The following is a 17,537-nucleotide window of genomic DNA, read 5'->3' as shown; positions in this document are numbered from 1 at the left end:
GAGAGATGCACTGATCTTGTGACCTCTGCTAAACTGAGGTCCCCAGGAGCATGGCCCTGTCTGGCTTGTCTTTAAATCCTGAAGAGTCCAAGCACATGCCTCACATGGAACAGGTGTTAAAAAGCATCTGTATTCATCAGAGCTTTGGGTGACAAGTCACAGAAACTCAAACCAAGATGCTTACATAATGAAACAGAGTGGATTGATCAGCATGAGCCGTTGAAAAGTCCTCAGGTGGATCTGGCTTCAGAAACAAACAAACAAACAAGCAAAAACCGATGCTGCATTGTTGTCATGAAGAATAGCTCTCCCTCACTCTCGCCATCTCACTGCCTTCCTCGGTTGGCTTCATTCTCAGACTCCTTCCCCACTTTATAGCAAAGTTGTGCAGAGGAAGCTATAGGTTTAGATCCTACTCTAAGCTACCTCAGTAGACAGAGTGAGTTTCTTACTTCATAACTCCAGCAAGAACTTTGAAGAAATGCTGATTCAGCTAGAACCAAATGCCAATTTCTTGACCAATGCAGATGGCCTAAGGCATGTGCCCTTCTCTGGTGACAGCAGGCAGGCTGAATCTATCTAAGTTGAATGGACTAAGAACAAGGAAGGTGAGGTTCTACAAAGGAAGTATGGGGGATATGACCTACAAAGAGGGTAAGGAGGTCAGGCGACAGGAGCAACAAATGTCCGTGACAGAGTCATTTTTGTGTGCTGGCACATTCCAGCAATACAAATTGGCATCTCTTCTTTTCATATCAATTTTGCAACAATCTGCTCAAAGAAATTAATGTTCTTGTTTTAGCTGAATAGTTTGGCCATAACAGCAAGTTCACAAAACAATTTAAATAGCAGCAACAAGTAGAAAACATGGGTAGGGAATAATTGGAGAAATATGAATACTAGCATCTCAATTATTTTACAAAAGAGAGAAAGAGAGAGAGAAATGGATGGATGAGTAGAAAATGGAGAGAAAAATGAATACAACATTTTATTTATATTTATTTGATTGCACCATTTATCAAATTAAAATCCTATCATAATAGATCCCATTATAAAGACAATTCAAAGAAGCTTCAATTAATGGAAAAATACCCTACAGCAGCTGCTTGAATAAGGGCTTATCATCTTACACAACTGAGCATTTATGAACATATTCATGGTGTATGCCACAGGAATACCTTTTGAAGGCAGATCGACCAATTGATATTAAAGTTAGTGGGCAGACATTTGAGGAGAAATTAATATTTGCATAATCTCAATGTACCTCTCCCAAGATATTTGTTAATCACAAAGGGTAAAATTATAACTTATGGTGGGGAAACTAGCAGACATCAACTGAACCAAATGATCATGGCTAAGATGGCTAACACGGTAGTATCACACTCCCTAATATAATGGTGCTCTGAGAAGGCCCAACCTCAGTTCTGTGTTACCCTTACACAATTGCAACACTTCTTTCTAGTCTTGAGAAAACACCACACAAACTCAAGTTGAGAAACAGTCTACAAAATCACTGACCAGCACTGAAGTATATGAGGAAAAGGCAAGGCAGAAGAAAGGTTTCCAGGTTGGAGGAAACTCAAAGGACAGGACAATGAAATCAATGTGGTGTCTTGGATGGGATCCTGGAAAAGAACATGTCTTCGTCCTTGGGCTGCTCTAACAAAAATACCATCAGCTTGGTGACTTATAAACAACAGGAATTCATTCCCCCTGGTTCCGGAGACCAGGGGGTCAGAGATCAAGGCACTGGCGGTTCAATACTTGGGGAGGGCCTGCTTCCTAATCCGTGGAATGGAACGATGCCTTCTCACCGTGCTTTCATGTGGTGGAAGGGGCAAGGAAGCTGTCTTGGGCCTCATTTTTAAGGGAACAATCCCACTGATGAGGATTCTGCTCTCACGATCTGATCACCTCTTACAAGTTTCCCATCTCCGAATAGCACTGCCTTAGAGGTTACGATTTCAACATATGAATTTAGGAACACGTGAACATTCAGACCACGGAAAATATTAGTAGGATAATCAGGGAACTCTCAATAAGCATGTAGTTTAGTTAATGGCGTTGTATAAAAGTTAATCTCCCATTTTGATCATTGTGTCCTCACTATGGAAAAAGTTAACATCAAGGGAAGCTAGGTGAAGGACATGTGGGAACTCTCCTTGTTTTACAACTTTCCTATCCATCTAAAATCATTTCAAAATTAAAAGTTAAAAAATAAAACTATTGTATGGATCCTTAATAATGATAATCCAGCTACTGCCAAAATACAAAGGTCCATAGCATTGAGTATCCAGATCAAAGTAACAGACAGAGGCTCTTAGAATTTGGAGGAAAGGGCAGTGGGCCTTATTTAGTACCATTGAGGTCTCTAGGAAGGATTTGGCTCCAGCTGAACCTTAAAAGCATGGATCAAAGGACAAAGGGATGTCCATAGAGAACTCCAAAGAAAAATGATGCAAAAGTGTGAACAAATGAACATGACATGTTCTGTCCAAACTACTTTCCCGAGTAGAATGATGGACTTTGGACTCTGACCTAGAATTCTATAGTTTCTGGCATGAACATGGCCATGCTAGAGCTGAACTCCTTCCATGGTGAGGTTAGGTCACCATGTGTGGAGTTAACACTGGAAACTGATGACTTGGTACCTAACCTACTGGGCAAGTCAAACCAGTTGGAAGAGAAGATGGTGCCTGCCCTCTGGGAACAGAAAAATCCCAAAGTAAGGTTGTCACATATCTAATACTACTTGAACCTGCCCACTGAGCACAGTTTTCTGAAACATGGTAGATAGCTCAGGTCCTTTTAGAAGCATCAGAGGACCAATAAATTGAAGGCTGTCTGATCACAGCTCTATGTCCAAATGCCCTTGTTCTGGCCTGTTTGCATTGTGAGATCTGGTGTGATGAACTCTTCCTAGTTCTTTTCTTCTGATATTATCTATCAGGTCTCCTTCACTTCCAACTCAAACATCCCCATTATCCACAAAAGTATCTTCCAAGCCTCGCATCAAAATACCAAAAAACAAACAAACAAACAACAACATCAAAAAACCTTACACCAAATGTATGCAAAAATGCAGTAGATGGAAGGGGAAAAGAAGGGATGAACTTTGACTTCTCCTAGTGACATCGTCATTCTAACACATAGTGGTAGTTCCACTTCCTGTCCCCACCTGTCAGTCAGGAATACCATTTCCAATAATCCCTTGGGAGGGTATTTTCAATTCCTTTGGAATCTGGCACGCAGGTCTCTTTTTAAAAGCCAGATCAGATTCCATCTTTACAAAGAACAGAGTGAATGAATTCGTTCTGCCTGTACCGTGTGATGACCAAGACAATCTCTGTCCTTAAGATGCTGCCATTCTATTGGGAAAGAGGTGACACAGGTATTATTCACAATACAAGATTAAACTGAAGCAGGAACCAAAGGCTATAGGAGCCCAAAGGAGAGAATGCTCTGTGGACTTGGCTTTGACATCTTAGCTAGAATCTTTGGGAGTAGAAGTTGGAGAACTACCTGAGAGCAGAAAATTTGTATCACCAGTGCCCATAGCAGTCATTGCATGCACATTTGTGGGATAATTCAACATCCTTATTTCAGAAAAAAATGTAATAATAACGGAGTTCAACCAACCATCAGCAGACAAAAGTTGAGCTTTGTTGCACCTCCCCCAAATTCTCATTTTAACCTTCTTTTCTTTTTAATTAAAGTAAAATTCACCATAGCATACCATGAACATTTTAAAGCTTTCAACTCAATGCATTTACTTGTGTAACCACCTTTTATATTTCATATAAAAGAATAATACAAGCGGCCTTCTGTGTCTGGTTTCTTTTGCTTAGCACAATGTTTTTGAGGCTCACCCACGTCTTAGCATGTGGCAGGACTTCATTTTGTTGTAATATTCCTTTCTCTGGATACACTGCCATGTGTTTATCCCTTTGTTCATTGATAGACATTTGGGTTGATTCCACTCTTCAGTTGCTATGAATGATACTGCTGTGAACATCTATGTTTAGGCTTCTGTATGGACACATGTTTTTATTTTTTCTTGGGTATAAATGCCTTGGAGTGGATTGCTAGGATATGTGGTATCTGTTTAACTTTTTTTTTCCAAACCACCAAATTATTTTTCACAGCAGCTGTGAAACCATTTTATTCTTCCTTATTGCCATCATAATCATTATGATTATGGCAGCTATTGTTTACTGGGTACTTGTCATGTTTGAATATGAGGTGTCCCCTGTGTTAATGCAGGAATGTTCAAGGACAAAATGGTTTGATTATTGAATCTAGAACCTAATTGGTGGATTAATCCATTTGGTGGATTCAGAATTTGAATGAACTTCTGGGTGGTGTCTGTAGGCAGGTGGGGTATGGTTAGACAAAGTGAGTCACTGGGGCGTGCCCTTGGGGATTATCTATGTTGTCTCTGGCTCCTCCCGCTCTCTCTCTTCTTCGTGGCTGCCATGAATGAAGCAGCACACCTCATCTTGCCTTTCTGCCATGATGCTCCTCTGCCTCACCTCAGGCTCAGAGCACTGAAGTTGGCCACCATAAACCGAACTGAAAACCATGAGTTCAAAATAAAACTTTTCTTCCTCTAAGTTGGTATTTTGGTCAAAGCAATGAAAACCTAACAATCACAGTGTTTAAAACAGACCAGGCACTGTGTTTCCAAATAACATTATGAAATCATTATCATTGTCCTCATTTCATAGAGGAGAACATTGCACATGGTAACTTACCCAAGATCATAGAGATAGGACGTGGAATTCTCCTTTCACATGAATAAAGGCCCATGTGCAAGTGGCAAAGGGGACTCAAAGGAAGGAGATATCTAGGACAGCTCTGTAAAGGAGGAGAACCCAAATGAAGCCTGGAGAGATACGTGGATATCTTCCAGTAGATGTGGAGATGCTCACAGTCTCAGGGGAGCAGCAGATAGGACTACGTGAGCAAAGGCACCTGCTCAGGACACATCCAGGGAATGACCCATGCTTTAGCGTAGATGGATTGTCAGCTTCAAAGTGATGCTTCTATTTACCACTGCATCCCCAGCACCTAACACAGCAGCTGGCACAAACTAACAGGTGTTGAGTGAAGATATTAGAAAAGTGAAGTAAAAGAGAAAGTGAGACAGGGTCCAGAAAAGAACAAGGAGAGCTCTTCCTGCCTCAGTGAAGACTTTGGACTTCACCTGGTTGGTAACATGAAGCCTACAGGGGTTAGGATTATGATTACATTTGTGCAGCAGCAGTGTGGAGTATAGCTTGGAGGAATTACAGGAGAAGCAAACAAGTTAGGAGGAAAATACAATAGCCCAGGAGAAAGAAGAAGATTATAGTAGAACGAAGACAAAAACAGATGAGGTAAGAAGTGCAGGAGAAACCAGTACAATGAAGGTAAAGAAAAAACGATTCACTAGATTCAGAAACAGGTTAGACTTGAGGGCAAAAGGAGAAGATAGAGTTATGTTTGGACAGTGGAATCAATGGAGGGGACAGTCGCTGGTGATCACACCGCTTGGTGGTACACTCTTCATGCCAAATGTGGTGCTTTTAAGAGACAGGAGAACAAGGTAGTTGGACAGAAGATAATTGAGTCCCAATCCCAGGAGATGAGGAGGATTGGAAGCACCTGAGTGATCTCTAATAAGAGAAAGGATAGGATCCCCAGCCTGAGGGCATCAAGAGAGCAGGGTCTGAAGACAGAGCTCTGGACATCAGCATTTCCTCTCCTTGGCCTGCCATTTCCTTCACCAACCCAATAAGATACTCACTGCCTTGTTCCTCTTGCTCAACAATTTAACCAAGGCTATTCAGAATTCAATGTTCAAGTGATATGCCACATTCTTTCCCAACTCAGCCTCATGTGCAGCGACATCATCATTGGCTTTGCTATGGTTTGAATGGGTCCAAAAGTTCATGTGTTGGAAACTTAAGCCCCAAATTCATGTTAATGGTATTTACCAAATTTGGCCTTTAGGGAGTAATTAAGATTAGAAAAAGTCATAAATATGGGGCTTCCATGATGCATCAGTGGTTTTATAAGACGAGGAAGAGAGATCTGAGCTAGCATGCTTGCTCTGTTTCACTGTATGATGTCCTCCACCATGTTATGCTGCAGAAAGCAGGCCCTCACCAGATGCCAGTGCCACGCTCTTGGACTTTCTAGTCTCCAGGTCTGTGAGCTAAATAAATCTCTATGCTTTCTAAATGAACTCAATTTGGGTATTTTGTTTTAGCAGCAGGAAACAGCCCAAGATAGTTTTCTTTTCCTTTACATCTAGAAGATATTTCAAGGAATACGTAAATTCCTTAATTTCTTGCCCATCCTGAATATCTTGTTTATTAACTTGAATTCACCATGTTCAATCCTTGGGGAATTTATGACTGTACCACTTTATGAAGGAAAGATTTATATTCTCCTTAGAGAAATGGATGTGCCCTAAATGGGGTTGGTTGGCAATGGGAGCAGAGAGTGAGCTCTCAGGGATGCAGTGACCTCCCAGGATACAGGGGTTGACACAGATGCTCTCTCGCCACCCCATTAGACATTTGATTCCTCTGACTGCTCAACTGTCTGTGACTGCCTGATGCACAGTGGGAAGGAGCTTGCTATGCCAACGTGAGATTCCAAACCTTGCCATGGTGATTTCTTGGTGGAAATTAACTAATTCAGCTTCTGCTTTCATCTCAGTCTTGGGAGCTTGGGGAGAATGGGTCTGCCTCTAGACTTGCCCTTGATCTGCAGAGAGAATGTAATGACAGAGCTTGCAAGCTGAAGTGCAATCCTTGAACCTGGACCCCCAATCTGCAAAACATGACTATAGGGTTCATGACTATTGGCTCCTTCCCCCAAGGCTTGATTTCTGTCTACCTGCAGGCTGCTGGGGTGCCTGCTCCTGCTTATATCTCTCCAGGAATGACCTAGGCTTGCTTGCTTATTTAACTATCTATCTATTTATCTATTTATTCCTGCAGTACAGGGGGTTGAATCCATGGCCTTGCACACTGATCAACATCCCCAGATGTTTTTATTTTATTTTTTAATTTTGCTAAATTTCTAAGCCTGTCCTTGAACTTGTGACCCTTCTGTCTCAGCCTCCTGAGTTGCTGGGATTGCAGGTGTACACCCTGGGAACCCAGCTGCTGCTCTTCTTTTTATTTTTTATTTTTTAACTGTTTTTCTCTGATTTGATCACTTGGCACCTTTTTCTTCAATGTTCCTTCCTTCTCCTGAATCTGCCATGAAATTATAATTTCAATGTGGATAATAAAAACCTGTTCTAAATTAATATTCCCTAGTTTAACATTTAGTTTTTTAGACTTCAGCCTGTAGGCTGAGAAAAAAAAAAAAAAGAAAGCTTCATTCACATCTCAGTTGAGTCAGTTGCTAAAGCACTTTTTCTGGGTATATCTTGTAGAGCCACAGCTTAGAAGAACGAAAGTTCTCAAATGTCTTAAAGAATGAAGCCCTTTTCAGATTAGCAATCGGATTAACTTATAAACATTTTTTTCACATTTATTCTTTTTAAACTTCCCCATCCAAACACAGAGTGGGGGTAATGCAATCTGTGTAGAAATGCACGATGCTATCGAGGGTCTGGGGAGCTATGGATATTGCCTAGCCTGTGCTTCCATGTACTTCATGAGCAAGCACCCATGCATGCTCGAGCGCACACACACACACACACACACACACGCATAAGAGGTATGGCACATGGAAATGCAGGCATGTGGTCAGGGGTGAACACCAGTATCTGCAGCTAAAGGACAATCCATATCAATCTGCAACCCTGCCCTCTTCTAACCACATCCCTGGATCCACTTTGCCCTTCTAACCACTCCTTCTAACATCTCCAACAGGTGGTCTTTTCAGACATTTATCTTCTTAACTGTTGCTCCAGGCTACCTTTGGTTGTTAGGAGAAATCACAAGGAGAGAGGATTTTGAATATTCTCACCACAAACAAATGATACATGTATGAGGTGACGTACTAACTACCCTGATTTAGTTTCTGCACGATGTACATAGTCAGCCCTACATTTTATCAGGTTCTGCATCCAAAGCCTCCATCAACCTTGGATAGAAAACATTTAGACATAATTCCAGAAAGTTCCAAAAAGCAAAACTTGAACTTGTCACATGCCAAGCACTAAGTTGAATTCCACAAGTGAGGTGACATGAAGGCACCCCCCTCTGTGGCCTCCCACTTTCACCACTCTGCAGTCTCTCTCTTACACTGTTTAAGCATTGTTCACCTTGATAATGTTCAAAATCTCTTAGCCTCAGACCCCCAATCTGCAAAACATGACTCTAGGGTTTATTGGCCCCTTGGCTCCTTCTTCGTTCTGACAATTCACCATTGTGTGCTCACACGTGGCTGGACAATGGTGGCATCTGGACCAAATATGTACAATATACAGACTCTTTTTTTCTAATCATGACCCCCTAAACACTACTGTATAGTAACAATGTATGTAGAACTTACATGGTATGGCATAGTATAAGTAATCTAGAAATGATCTGAAGTACACAGGAAGGAGAATGTAGATCACATGCAAACACAATATCATTTTATGAATTGAGCATCTGCAGATTTGGGTAGCCACAGGGGAGTCCTGCAACGGATCCCTCAAGGATACCCAGGAACAACAGTACAGGTATTGAAACAGCACACAGTGCCCCATAAATGTGTACAATGATTATGTGTCAGTTAAGAACAAAATAAAAAGTGTTTCTGGAGTCATCAGCAGTATCTTGCCTAACCCTGACAAACCTAAGGGAAGGCAGTTCATGCCCACATTTTGCAAAGGAACCCCTGAGGCTCAGAGACATTCTACAATGTCTGGGTCACCGGCTGTAGGTAGCAGAGCCAGGGTTTACACTGGCTGATTATGATTCCAGAGCCTCTGCACTCTCGTCCGTCAAGTCCTCTAACTTGAGGCAGTTTCATTGAGAAGGATGGAGAGACAGGTAACACAAGTTGCAGCCACCCTGTGAGCAAGGAAGAGAAAGAAGCCTTTCCTTTGCTCATAGCTGTGGTTCCCTGATCAATATAGCTTTCCCCAGAGGTGGAGTTGCCCAAGAATGTATTTAGGGCAGAACGGTACAGTGGGAATGACAGTCACACAAAAAGCACAAGCCCGGGGACACAGTTGGGCTTCGGTGTTTCTACACAGGCTTGACCCCACTGAAGTCACTAAGCTTTGTTTCCTTCTCTGTAACAAGAGGATGAACAATACCTTCTTCTCAAGGTTGCTACGAGGATCAGTGAGGAGACAGAAATGAAAATAAGACATTTTCCATATGTCATTTCGTGTAAAAGGGCAGACTTTGTATGTATGTCTCTCTGATGAAAATTTTAGGGACATTGAATCCATTCCTTAGCTCTGCTCTTTGACATATTGCTCAATGTCTCTTGGCCTCAGTCCCCCAATCTATAAAATATGACCATAGGGTTCATTGGCCCCTCAGCTCCATTTTAGCACAGAAAATTCAGCAAACTGATGATTTTTCCTCACTCCCATCATGCTTTCCAACCAGGCCTTGGTGGCTAAGAAACCCTCACATGGAGCCATGGCTCTTCTCCAGGAACAGAGGCTGGAGGCCAGTAGTAAAGATGCTCAAGGATGTTCTAGTGCAAAAAAGCAAAGGTAGAGGGGCTGGAGCTGTAGCTCAGCGGTTAAGCACTTGCCTCGCATGCATGAGGCACTGAGTTCAATTCTCAGCACCACATAAAAAACAGAAATAAAATAAAGATATTGTGTCTGTCTACAACTAAAAAACATGTTTTAACAACAACAACAAAAAAGCAACAGTAGAATTCAGTTCAAAGATGAACCATCATTATATTCTCCACAGTGTTTATATCTGATGTTGGGTGCCTCTTGTCACACTAGAAGATCAAGTCCAAGAGGCAATCTAGAGGGAGACAGATTTTAAACAGGTATTTGCCCAGGTCATTACCTCACTGGAATTGTGGAATGTTCTCTGAAGGAGTTGAACTGTTTGCCAGAAGATGAAGAAATGAGTGTAGGGGGTCTCAGGAGGATTTTCCAAGGAAGTGACATTTCAAACTAATTCTTGAAGAATGACCTGGATCGGCAGGCATGGTAGGGGGCCAGAGGTATGGAGAATGTTCTAGAAAGAGCAAAGTTCAGTGCAAAGATCTTTAAGGAGGAGAGCTCTTGGCACATCTGAGTTGCTGAAGAGAAGCTGCTTGGGCTGGATGGTTGTAGTGAGGAGAAGAGTAGGAGAGGATGGAGATAGAGATGGGGGCAGATCTTATAGGATTTGATCTGTGAGAAGCACCGAGATGGGACTGTAAGGTTCTAAGTTACAGAATATGCTCCAAAAGTGATCATCAAAGAAAGCCATCAGTTTATTAGAAGGTGGTCCGGTACCGTGAAACTGGGCAAGGGGCTGAGACAGTGGTCTAAGGCTATAGCCAAAGTGGTGGCCATGGAGACAAGAAATATGAAGAGAGTCACTTCCGTGGAGAAATGCACAGGATGTGGGGTTAATGGAGTGTGGGAGGGAGGGAAGGGGCTGGTAATTCATACACTATACATTACAATCGCCATTGGATGAAACATTTTTCCCAGAGTTCATATGTCAGAAACTTCATCCCCAACTCAGCAGTGTTGAGAGGTGAGACCTCTAAGAGGGGTTTAGGTCATGAGGACTTGGCCTCGTGGATGAAAGCAATTATCACGGGAGTGGGCTAGTTACCATGGAGTGGGTTCCTGATAAAAGTATAAGTTAGGGACCCTGCCTCTCTCTGTCCCTCCCTCACCCTCTCGTCTTCTTCCATGGAATGACACAGCAAGAAGGCCCTCACAGATGCCTGCACCTTGATATTGGACTTCCCAGCCTCCAGAACTGTATGAAATGAACCTCTTTTCTTTACAAATTAACCGGTCTGTGGTATTTTTGTCATGGCCACACAAAACAGACTTAGACCTTTGGAGTTGCTGGTACCATGAAACCCGACTTCCAGATAAGGAGAGTCTCTGAAAGACTGAGTGATTGAATGGCTAAAAAGTAGGATTCCCAGAATTCCTGTCACTTGGGCCATACTCATTTCAGGTGTGTACCAAGTGATTCATCTTAAGTGCCATCATTACTTCACAGAATACTCCTGGTCTGACTTCATGTGTATTGAATTCCGGCCACACCTCAGCAAAGGCCATAGGATGAAAAGGGACCAGAGTGAGCAAGTGACATCATGAGCCAAATAGAGTTGCTATTCAAACGTGCACTGTGGACTCCTTACACAACCACCTAATTATAGCTCCTGAGGAAGTGCCGTACAATAACACAGTGTACAGATGCCAGTGAATAATTGTCAGCAGGCCAGACAGTCCCTTTTAATCTGAGTTGATATTTGAAAGATAACGAGTAACAAGCTCAATGAGGTTTTTGTGGTGGGGCTTTAGGCTGAACAGGTCATAAATCTTTCATGTCTAAAAGAAAGGCCTGTCCAGCTTATTCATTGAACAGGCCCTTCCAAACTCTGGAACTAGCACAATTAAAAGTATGCCTGACCTTCAAGCTTTCTCTCCCCAGGTCGCAAAGAAAGGGAATAAAGAGGTCACAAAGTTCATGTAAATATGTGCATATCTGACATGCAACAAGACATCCACATACCACCGCCACCGCTGCTCTGACAGTGCTGATCCAACGCGATTGACAAAGATGAACAATGACTTCTTTCCAAATATTCTGGTTTCAATGATGATAGTTAAGTAACCCAAAGTCCCATAATTAGAAGGAGCAAAATTTGGAAACCAAGACTCTCTGAACACAGGGCCTGGATTTTTCAGTTCACTGTGCTGCCTTGTAGCCAGTTTGAGTCCCCAGTTCCTCCCAGGCACCAGGAGAACCACCTGCCTCGCAGGGGCTGCCATGGCAGCTGCCAAATGAGCGTGTCTTGCAAAGGGCTTGGCTCCCGGCAAGAGTGCAATACAGGGCCTATGAGACAGAGTACAGGAAAAATTCAAACTGGAATTAAAATGTGTATATGATAATACAAGTAGTGAATTCCGGTTTATTCAGAATCCCTGAGACTGATGTTGGAGGATCACACACACACATTTGAGCTATTATTTAAAGCAGAGCCACAGTCAGTCCCCGGCCTCTGAAACAAGTCAATGACTAGAGTTGTCTTGGTTCTACGGGCGTCACCTGCTCTCCCTGTAGGATTCCATCTTTGCTTGTGGTTTCTCAACTCCAAGGTCTTGCTATGCTTTGGAAAGCAGTGCCACTGAGGGAAACGCAAGCACTATTATCAAAGCTGTTTCTGACCTGTCCTGGATTTTGCCTTCCTTCAGTTGATGAGTATTTATTCAGCAGATATTTGTGCCAGATGTTGCTCTACCAAAAAAAAAAAAAGGAACACATGGTCATTGCCATCACCTGGTTTGCATTGGAGAAGGGAATGAGGACTGCAAGGCCAATCAGGATCCTAGTAATGAGAGCTATACAGGCAGAAAGTTCCAACCATGCAAAGAAAAGAGAGAAGGGCTCTCTCTGCCTTGGCCTCTGGTGGGGAGAGTTTGTTCCAGAAGAGCCTACCTTCCCCTCAATTCCACCCTTTGGGAAGACCCAGAGGTAAGCGGTGAGAAATGGGTTTGCCCAGCTGAGCAGGAGGAGAGTGCTGCTGTGGAGCAGGGCAAGGAGCCCCAAACAAACCCCACAGTGATTCAGTTACATTTAGTTCCACTTCAGGTAAGCACAGGCGAGGCACAGCCGGCCTCCCCTCAGCAGACGGAAAAGGGCCAAGGCAGCCTCTCCTCCTCGCCTCACCCCGCGCTCCTCAGTGTATCACTTTCTTTCACCCTATCCTTAGCTCCTGCCACCCAGAAATTTTTCTCCAGATGGGAGGACTGGCAATCAGCTGCCCTTCCTTGTGTAATCAAATATCTCAGCCTGAGGATATGCTCAGACTCGCTGGCCTCCGCTCAGCTCTCCCAGTGTCCAACCGGCCGGCTGGCCAGCCAACCCAGCGCCCACTGGTTTCTGATTTTGAACAGAACAAGTGTCTTTCTGGACACGTTTTTCAAAAGGACAAATAGATTTTTATTAGAATCATTATTAATGACTACTACTATTATTTCGCTGTACTGTTACCTGATGCTGACTACAAAGAATTTAAGTATGTCTCTGGAAAGACATTTCATAGATTTAAACAAAATCACATAATGTTAATGTGTTGGAGCTGCAAAAAAATTAAAAAAAAAAATTTCCTGTCTCCCTTAGGTTATAAAATTTTACATAATCCTCTCCAGATTGACCACATGCAGCACCATGCTATGGAAAAGTAAACACTTCTGAAAATAACAGTCTTTAATTATAAATGTTTGGGGGCAAAAAGTCAAATCAAACCCCAAAGCCATCTGGGATTGAACATATCCCCTGCCTAGGAGGCCTTTGCTGCACTTCCTGCAGATTTCATCCCCTAAGGTGATGCACAACGTATTTAACAACCATTATGGCCCAGGGTGAGGACTAAGCAGAAACTGGATGCTGGACTTGGTACTGGAGCAGGGAGCCAGAGGCCCTGTGTTTCCAAATGGATCCTCATTATGGCCAGATTCTAGGGAAGCGGGTTAGGGAGATGCCCCTGGGGAATGGCCCAGAGCCCGAGAGACACTAAGGGAGGTCCGGAAGTTATTTACCAATCAGAACGGAAATATTTTTGCCAATTACACATTCATTAAATATTGGCCCTTACCCAAGCAAGAACTGAAATGAGGGGAACAAGCTGGCTGACAGATGGATGGCCCACTAAGGGGGCAGCCATGACTCAGCTCCCGTCAACTGTTGCTAGACCTTCTGATTTTTTCATGAGAAGCTCAAAGTTTGTATTTCATTTTGACAAGTAATTCACATTAAAAAAAAAAAAAACTAATACCATGTGAGTTTCACCAAACAAGTCTGCAGGTGAACGTTTAATGATCTCTGGTAAACAGTGCAATGTCAGTGATCAAGAGAGTCAGCACCACCTGGACCCATGGTCACACCAGAAACATGAACCTACCAAGTTATTCTGAAAGCCTACATTTCTCTCCACCCCCATAGTCCCTGCCCTTGTCTAAGTCGCCTCAAGCCCACATCCTTGGTCCTGGTGTTCCACATTCCAATCTTAAGAAGCAGTGCTCAAGCATATTTTGTTTCTCTCTAGTTTTTATCATTCCATTTTGCAGACGTGTCCATTCATTCCAAATGTATTTACCGAGTGCCTGTTACTGAGTCTCTGAGAATTTCATTTAAAGCATAATCTCTGCCACTGACTTACTCCATGTTCAGATCCCAGTATATGTACTTCCAATAGACTTAGATCTGGGGTTGGAATAGGTGTCTGCTAAGGTCTAGTCTCTTTGTGATCCATTGGTCCTTAGAAACATCCCCACCCCTGGTTGTAAGATCAGGTGGTTACAGGAGAACCCCAAGCCTACCTGTAATTAGAAATGCTCACTATGTTCTAATGCATTTCCAGGTATAGAAATACCCGATGCCACCTCATGAGTTTCCCCCTTGTAGTGCCCTGATCTAACTGCGAGGTGTTGTGGGATTCCCTCAAGTAGCAACACAAAAGCAGAAGGTTGAGGCCATGGGCATCTATTGAAGCCTACTGAGCAAGAAAATGTAAACATATCTCTGTTCTCATGTCTTCCCTCAGTTATGAGGCCTTTGCTTTTTCTACCTCTGGAAATTCACCAAGAGGTGTCTTCTTATTCCCTGTGTGGCTTTTAAGGAAGGTACTCACTCATATATCCTTAGCTTTCCCAGTGGCTTGGTGAGAGTTGGGTTGAAGAATATTAGACCCATAAAGTATAGAGTAAGAAATATCATATTATAAATGAGCAAACTTGAGAATCCAAGAAACTGGTAAATTTCCCAAGATCCACAGCAAATTTTTGGCTAAGCCTAGACTGACTCCTACCAGAGTCTATGCCAAACATGAGACGCCTTCATTAAGAGAAGGATAACTATTCAGTTATAGATAGTTCAATTTCAGGAAGGAGAATTTGGTCAAATGTCTTTGGAAACACTTGGGGCAGCAAGTTAATAGTGGCCACTCCTATATCCCATAATCAGTACCAATAACCACTGATACCCCAAGACTTTTATACAGAAAGGGAGGGGGCCTAACAGAATACTTCCATCCTGGTGATTGAATAGTGTCCCATCCCAGGTCTAGTTCTGTGATTGCTTCAGCAGACAAGAATGCAAAGAAATGGAAGCTGTCAGGACCAGATTCTGAAGACTCCTCACAGCCAAACACCACAACCCTTGGTAAGGCCATCAAGCAAGAGATTCTCCAGTGGCCAGTTTGAAGAGCAAGTCCCCAGCCTAAAGTTCAATTTTTCACTCAATGGGATGATGTTGGCTCCAGAACACTTCTTTGTGCCTCCAGCTTTTTCTTCATGAGTGAAATAACTTATTGTGAAATTCTAGTGTTATTAGAGTGAACATCAAAAGATAAAGTGAAAGCTGTATACAAATGGTACCTGAGTTTAAGGTAGTATAGCTTTTACCAATATTACTTCTGTTATCACACGGTGTTCTTCCTCTTAAAAACTCAAAGTATGGAGTGGTCCATTTTATGGCAGAAAAAAAACAGGAGGATTAAGGGGTTTCAGGGTTGGGGGGCTAGAGTAAGCACTTCTTGGTCTTCTCAGATCAGGCAGCTCTTCTCCCCACTTCAGCCATATTGCCCGAAAGCTCAGGCACAGAGTGTCAGAGGTTTTCACAATCAGAAGGAACATGAATAGGTGGTATTGTATTGGGCAGTGTTTCATGGAGCGGTGTCCATGACCTTCTGTTTCAGAGTTAACTGGGAACCCTTGTTGTAAGTATAGATTCTTGGGCACTGCCCCAGGAACTTTTTGAAGATAAATGGTTGGGGATGGGGCCTAGAATCTGGTATTTCTAATCATTATCCCCAGATGACTGATGCAGGCCAATGTTTTAGAATGAGATTTTCCCTTGTATTGGATCAGCCTTTTATGTTGAGACCCTCCGCTGGAAGACGGAATCCATCGCGTGCCTTTATCCAGAAAGCTTCCCTCCAGGCAACATTCTTTCAGTAACTTGTAAGACACCACAAGCCATCAAAATGGACCATATGAAGAAGGACATCACTGGTGGCATTTTGGATATCAGAAGGGGGAATGGTTCGCGACTCCCATTTCGCAAAGAATGACTGCTTCAACAAATGGCTGAATGAGAAGTTAGTAATGCAGCCATGACCACAATTATGTGCCACCCAGACAGATGCTGCTCATGTGCATGACTTATACTCCAGTCACGGCTTTGACTTTTGCAGGGTCTCTGGTCTACATTCTTCTACGACCAGATCACTTTCCCTATATTTGAGATATTATGAACAATGCCGATAAAATGCCACCTTGGCGGTACAGAAACTCTTGATCTCAGGGTCAGCTTATCCACACCTGCTACTTTAAGTCTAGTTTAAGTCCCTGTGCCTGGGTTTCTTTAGAAGCAAAACAGAAACTTTTGCTGCCCTGCTTCTAAGGGAAGTGGTCAGGATCAAGAGACAGGATTTGCAGAAAGCTGAGTGGTGCAGAAGAGAAACCTCAGCCCACACTCAGATGCCCTTGTGTGAATTCTACTCTCCGGGATTTGGGTGAAATTCAGAATGGGCAAGTTTTTCCACCTGCCATGGCTCATACCCTGGGTCTTGCCAGCACACCCATGGAATAGAACTGAAGGGGAGCCAGCTGCTGCTTCTCATCCTACACAAGGACTTTTGGTGTTTTAGAGCTTGGCCTTGTACTGCTCAGATCATTTGGCATACTTTAATTCAGCAGCCCCACCTCCCCACTCAGTTGGTGCCTTCAGCCAATGCTAAACGATACTGGAGGAAGCGCAGGGGCCAGTGCGGTGGGAGGAGGTAACGTGGGTGTCACTGATGGAACATGTGAGATTTGGTCCACTGTGACCAGCGCAACCAGCTGGCATGCCCCCTGTGCACTTGCATTTCAGGTGTCCCTGGGATGTTTCATTTCACTTTCACTGCTTCCACAGTAGCCCCAAAAATGTGGGTGATTTTTTTAAAAAAGCCAACAAAAGGAATAGATCTGAGAGTGACCCATGCTCAGAATCCTCAAGAATCTGAAGTCTTCAGTGAGGCCTCTCAATGATTTGCATTTCCTAATGTCTATTTTTAAAAGAACAATCTGAATTTTAAGCAGATGTCTCAGCTTCGTGAAAAGACTCCAATATGACTAATTATGGCAGAGACAGTTATCAGGATAAAATAAAGCGACAGGTTTCATTTTCTCTGGTCTGTATTTGAAAGACAAATGACAATCAGAGAGAATCCATATCTAGCTCCAAAAGCTTCTCAAAAAGAAATTGATAGAGGGTAAACCAAACTGAGAGAAGCCTAGGAGCTTAGTCCAGAATCACAGGCAAATTCATTTTAGACCCAATTTATATCACAGTAGAGTGATTTATGTGTACTTTACTGGACCCTTTTATAACCATAATACC

Source organism: Ictidomys tridecemlineatus, chromosome 1 (assembly GCF_052094955.1).
Source record: "Ictidomys tridecemlineatus isolate mIctTri1 chromosome 1, mIctTri1.hap1, whole genome shotgun sequence".
NCBI lineage: Eukaryota > Metazoa > Chordata > Mammalia > Rodentia > Sciuridae > Ictidomys > Ictidomys tridecemlineatus.
The sequence above is the reverse complement of the archived record's forward strand: the minus strand, read 5'-3'. Positions refer to the sequence as shown.